Genomic DNA, 5,616 nt, shown 5'->3' on the forward strand with positions numbered 1-5,616 from the left:
GAAGGAGGGAGGGAGGGAAAAGTAAATGATCCTACTCAAGAAAGTTCCATTTGGTTGAAAATCAAAGCATGGCAGGAGATGGGCATATTCTAAGACATTTCTTAGCTACCGTGATAATATTCTTTATAGCACCAAAATGTTAGAAAATATCTCTGGTCAGAGATCAATTTGGTGGCTTAGAAACAGACATCTTACCCTTGTCCCAGCATATCTCTTTGTTTTATGAGTGCTGTAGAAACACACGACCTTGCCTTTTGAAAATGTGGCTTATCAACATGTCATCTCATCTGTTATGGGTCACTTTCACGAAAGCTTGCTTCAGAAACTTGGATTGATGGGAATTTTGCTTGTCTGGTTGGTTGGTTAATTGTTTAAGATACATCTTTTCTGCATTACAGGTGCCACAGATAATAGAAATAATTCATTATTGGATAGTATCATGCTTTTATTGCTTACACTAATGTAACTTTGCTTGCTTATCAACTGGAATTTATTGGCAGTTACTTAATTATCTATTATTTCTAACACAAATAAGCAATTTTTAAATCATTGCTCCAGATATTTTACTGAGAAAAAGACAAATTAAACAAGGAGAAATGAAATACAGATTTTTAGCAAAAAGGACTGGGTTGGTATCACATGAAGGGAAACAGAATTAAAATACTGATATAGTTTGGCTGTGTCTTCACCCAAACCTCATCTTTTATTGTAGCTCCCATAATCCCCATGTATCATGGGAGGGACCTGGTGGGAGGTAATAGAATCATGAAGGTAAGTTTTCGCCATGCTGTTCTCCTGATAGTGAATAAGTCTCAGGAGATCTGATGGTTTTACAAAGGGCAATTCCCCTGCACATGTTCTCTTGCCTGCTGCTGTGTAAGACATAGCTTTTCTCCTCCTTCACCTTCTGCCATGATTGTGAGGCCTCCTCACCCATGTGGAACTGTGAGTCCATTAAACCTCTTTTTATTTGTAAATTACTTAGTCTCAGGTATGTCTTTATTAACAGCATGAGAACGGACTAATACAAATACATAATTTTGCCTAGCACTAATCTGCTTTCAGTGGTGGAGGAAGGAGGATTAGCCTAGGTGAAGGGATTTGCAAAGTCAAACCTGGAGGAGAAAGACTCTTCCCTGAAGTTGTTAGGATCATCAAAAGAGTTCAAAACCAAAAATTATGCAAGGCATGAAGTTCAAGAAACCAGGGAGTTCTGTGATGGAGGATGCTGACCAAGAAGTGCAGGTTGAGTGAAGTCAGAAGATCTTGGGCCTTTTAACTGGAAATGACTTTATGTTCTACAGCCAGTGTTTATGTGCTAGCTGCTGCATGCAGGATGAGAGTGCCCGCTGTAGGTCAAGGCAGATGGTATCAACTGCAAGTTCTAGGTGAATGTTTTCCAGCTACAGGTCTCTACCCATTAGTGGGTCATAAAATAAATTCCTGCATAGCAAAAGGTGTCTGTTATCTTCATGAAGTAATAGAATGTGATAGAATAGATAGATTAAAATAGAATAAAGAACATTCCACATGGTAAAGGACGTATCATTTGGGGAAACTCTATGTGTGCATGTGTGTGTGTGTGTGTGTGTGTGTGTGTGTTTGTGTACCATGATACAATTTGTTTTTTTTTAAATGTTTTTTGTGGGCACACAGTAGATGTATATATGTATGGGGTATGTGAGATGTTTTGATACCATCATACAATGTGAAATAAGCACATCATAGAGAAGGGGGTGCCCGTCCCATCCATCATTTATCCCTTGAATTACAAACAATCCTATTACACTCTTTAAGTTATTTAAAAATGTACAGTTATTATTGACTATAGTCACACTATTGTGCTATCGATGCAATGTAATTTGCATTTCTTAATATATATCAAGGTCAAAAAAGGCTCAAGAACCACAACTAGTATTCCAGATAGACCCTGCCTGCTCTCATCCCGATCATGGCAGGCTTTGAACAGGCAACTTTCAGATATAATTGGGTCTGTATCCTGTGTTCACTTGGCTTAGTATTTGGTTAGCACCACTACCACCATCCCATCCCACCAACTCCATCCTTGGGGCCATCTTTAGTTGCCTTAAGCCTAGTCAAGGTCATCTTCTTAGGAATCCACATAGCCTCCAGCTCCAGCCTTTCCTGTGAGCCCAATACATACGCAAGGCCCTTTAATGAGCCTTCTATCCTTATTGGCACTGAAATTCCCAGCCAATCCTGAAACTTTGCTCTTAAAACCCAGAGTACTTGACAAAATTCCTAACAACCTTCCTAAATACTGCTTGATGTGTCTTCCCAAGGATATAAAGACTGCCATTTTACTCTGCAGATGAGCTGGAGTCCCATGCTCATCCATATGGCTCCCTCTTGGAATTCTGCCTGTGCCATAATTAGGAACATCACCACTGCTAGAAACTCTGGCTACTATGTCCCCAGGGCAGCCTCAACTCAGCTCCCAACTGAACTACGGATTATAATTACTCATCTGAGCTTAGCATTGGGATTCGTCTAGAGGAGTGATTCTCCAAGTGTAGTCACAGATGAGCAACATCAACATCTCTTGGGAACTTACCAGAAATACAGATTATTGGGCCCACCACAGACCTAGTGAATTAGACACTCTGCAGGTATGGCCCAGCCATCTGAGGTTCAACAACTCCCTTAAAGTCTGCACACTAAAGTCTTTGGACTATTGTTCTAGCAAAGACACATGTACTAGAACATCTATCGATATATGATGACCAGGATAGAACATCTTTTTTTTTATTCGCTCACATGGATTGCTATGTGATGGTGTCATGCTCAAATGAAATGTGTTCATTTATTAACTTTATTATGTTAGATTAGGAATCTTCTCACTGCTGTCTGTTCTTACAGTTTTACTCAATTGAAATGTCAGGACAGTTAAGTAGCGACCTGACTAAATAAAAACGGAGCACATAGCAGCAGAACTGTTTTGAGGTTTGCAGGTTTACATAATGCTAATAAAAATTCACTTGTTAAGTTTCACTGGCTACATTTCTTTCTTCCAGCTGGGAGTATTAGTAAAAGACATGTGAATATCATGAGGCATCTTTTTTTTTCCTCAGGAAAACACAAACCAGTGTTTGCTTTTTTGTTTTGCTTTGTTTTGTAATGTATTCATCCATTTTCTGTTGTTATAATAGACTACTATAGACTGAGTAATTTATAATAAAAAAAAATTTATGTCTCACAGTTCTGGAGGGTGAGAAGTATAAGGCTGAGGGGCACACCTAGGGAGGTCCTTCTTGCTGTCATAACATGACAGAAGGCATCACAGGGTAAGACAAGGAAGCCACCATGCTGGCTTTTATAACAGAGCCATTCTCAGAGATAACCAACCCACTCTTTTGATCACCCATTAATCCACGAATTCTTTCACCCAATCACCTTTTGTAGGTCTCACCTGGTCCTACCTCTTTAAACCATCACAATGCCAATTAAATTCCAGCATGAGTTTTGGAGGGGAAACTCAGGTGATAGTAAAGATGGTTCAAGACATTGGGTTCCTTATCACATATGTGCATTTTTTAGTTTGCCCATCAGCCATTGCCTTAAAGCCCAGATTACTGCTGCATCTTATAGTACTGTAATTCAAAGGTAAACACTTGAGATAGCAGCATACCTTCCTGGAGAACAAACTATTAATATTTTTTGGTCTGTGATGCATTTATGAACTTTCTTATAAAGAGACAGCTGCTTCCAGGCATTAACCTACTTCTTTACTCCAAACCCAAGCACGGATGTGTCTGTGTACGCTGACAGTTACACACATACACACATACCCACCAACTCTGGTGTTTTTGCTTCATAGACTGGACACGCTAATTAGGCAGAGAGTAGAAGCTACCAATTAACCATTACAGATAAACATGGAGTTGGTATTCCTGTGATATGCTTTGGCTCTGTGTCCACACCCAAATGTCATCTCGAATTGTAATCCCCACGTGTGGAGGGAGGGAGGTGATTGGATCATGGGGGTGGTTTCCCCCATGCTGTTCTCATGATAGTGAAGGAGTTCTCACGAGATCTGATGGTTTTATAAATGGCAGTTTCCACTGGGCTTTTCACTTTCTTCTCTCTCCTGCCACCATGTTAAAAAGCTCCTTGCTTCCCCTTCACCTTCTGTGCCAGATTGTATGTTTCCTGAGGCCTCCCCAGCCTTGTGGAACTGTGAGTCAATTAAGCCTCTTTCCTTTATAAATTACCCAGTCTTGAGTATTGGGTATTTCTTTGGAGCAGTGTAAAAACAGACTAATACATCCTGAGTTCCATTTGTAGCCCTGTCAGTGACTAGCTGTAGTGTGCAGGTATTTTTTCTGATCTGTCCAGCATCCCATCCTTTGGGGAGTCACCCCTCCACCATTTTGGGAGGGACCTCTCCTTAGACCATGTTGTGCAGGTGAAATTGATATCACCTTCCTGCTGAAGAAGCAGCCATGACCCAGGCTAGGTCATTCAGGGAACTGAGCCCACATCCTGGGCATGGTGGTTAGGTCAGGAAAGGGTTCCTTCCTCAGACTGAGCCATATCATAATGTTCCCAGCACTCTTGCCATGACAGATGGTTTCTCTTTCTCTGTGATTATGAACATTGAAAGCCACATGCATCTGGAACTCTTGGGGGTCATTGTGCTACTTCTTAGGGAGAGGATGAGAGGCAAGCCAAGCCGAGGAAAGCATCTCCAAGAGGCCTGAAACCACGGATGCCTAAGGTCAAGTATATGTCTTTGGCTCCCTAGTTACCCCTGTCAATCTACTCCCCTTTTTCACAAAATCTAGTTTGAGTTGGGTTTTGGTCATTTGTAATCAAGAGCCTCACAGAGTTGGCTGAATAGTCCTATAAAGTTAATTTTCTAATTGACTCAATAAATGGGCAAATCATTCTCAATGGCCTTTTTCCAGACCTATGACTCTAAAAAATATTCTATTCCCTAACTTGTGCAGGTTATTTTCTAATGGAGCAACTAATTTATTTCTGGACCGGTTTTATGTTGCTTAAAACGATATTGAATTTATCCCCCCTTAATTTTCTGCAAAGATGAATTAAGTCCAAATTTATGGATGCTGTGAAGAGAAATTCCCACTCTGGCCTGCTGCAAAACAGTTCAATGACTGTTGCACAGGCACTGGATTCTGCGAGGCCAGCTGTGTGAGGTTCGTCTTCTTGCCATTGACCTTGTTTTGTAACTGGTACATCAGCCCCTTATTTGGTTCTGGTGAGAGCAAAGGCAAAATGTGCTGATCATATTTGCTGACGTATTATGAGCAGTCAGAGCATAAGAACTGAAGCATTGGCGGCCCTGATAAACCCGAATGAACACAGGAAAAGGTTACATTGCTCTATAAACAGTTTTTATATATAAATGTCACATGAAAGGCAGTGGGATTAAAGATTTATGCCGTGGGGTTGCCTGGAAAATATCACTCGAGCACTGTTGTTCCTTTGGCAGTAGATGTGGTGGCACTTACTGCTTCTTTAATCTGGGCTTCTCTTTCTTAGAACTCCACACTGTCAAAACAGTTCTTTGTTCTTAGTTTATATGTGTAAAATTTTATTAAAAGAACTGAGGCCATTTTATTTCTTTTATAT

Source organism: Rhinopithecus bieti, unplaced genomic scaffold, assembly GCF_001698545.2.
Source record: "Rhinopithecus bieti isolate Rb0 unplaced genomic scaffold, ASM169854v2 scaffold_15336, whole genome shotgun sequence".
NCBI classification, from domain to species: domain Eukaryota; kingdom Metazoa; phylum Chordata; class Mammalia; order Primates; family Cercopithecidae; genus Rhinopithecus; species Rhinopithecus bieti.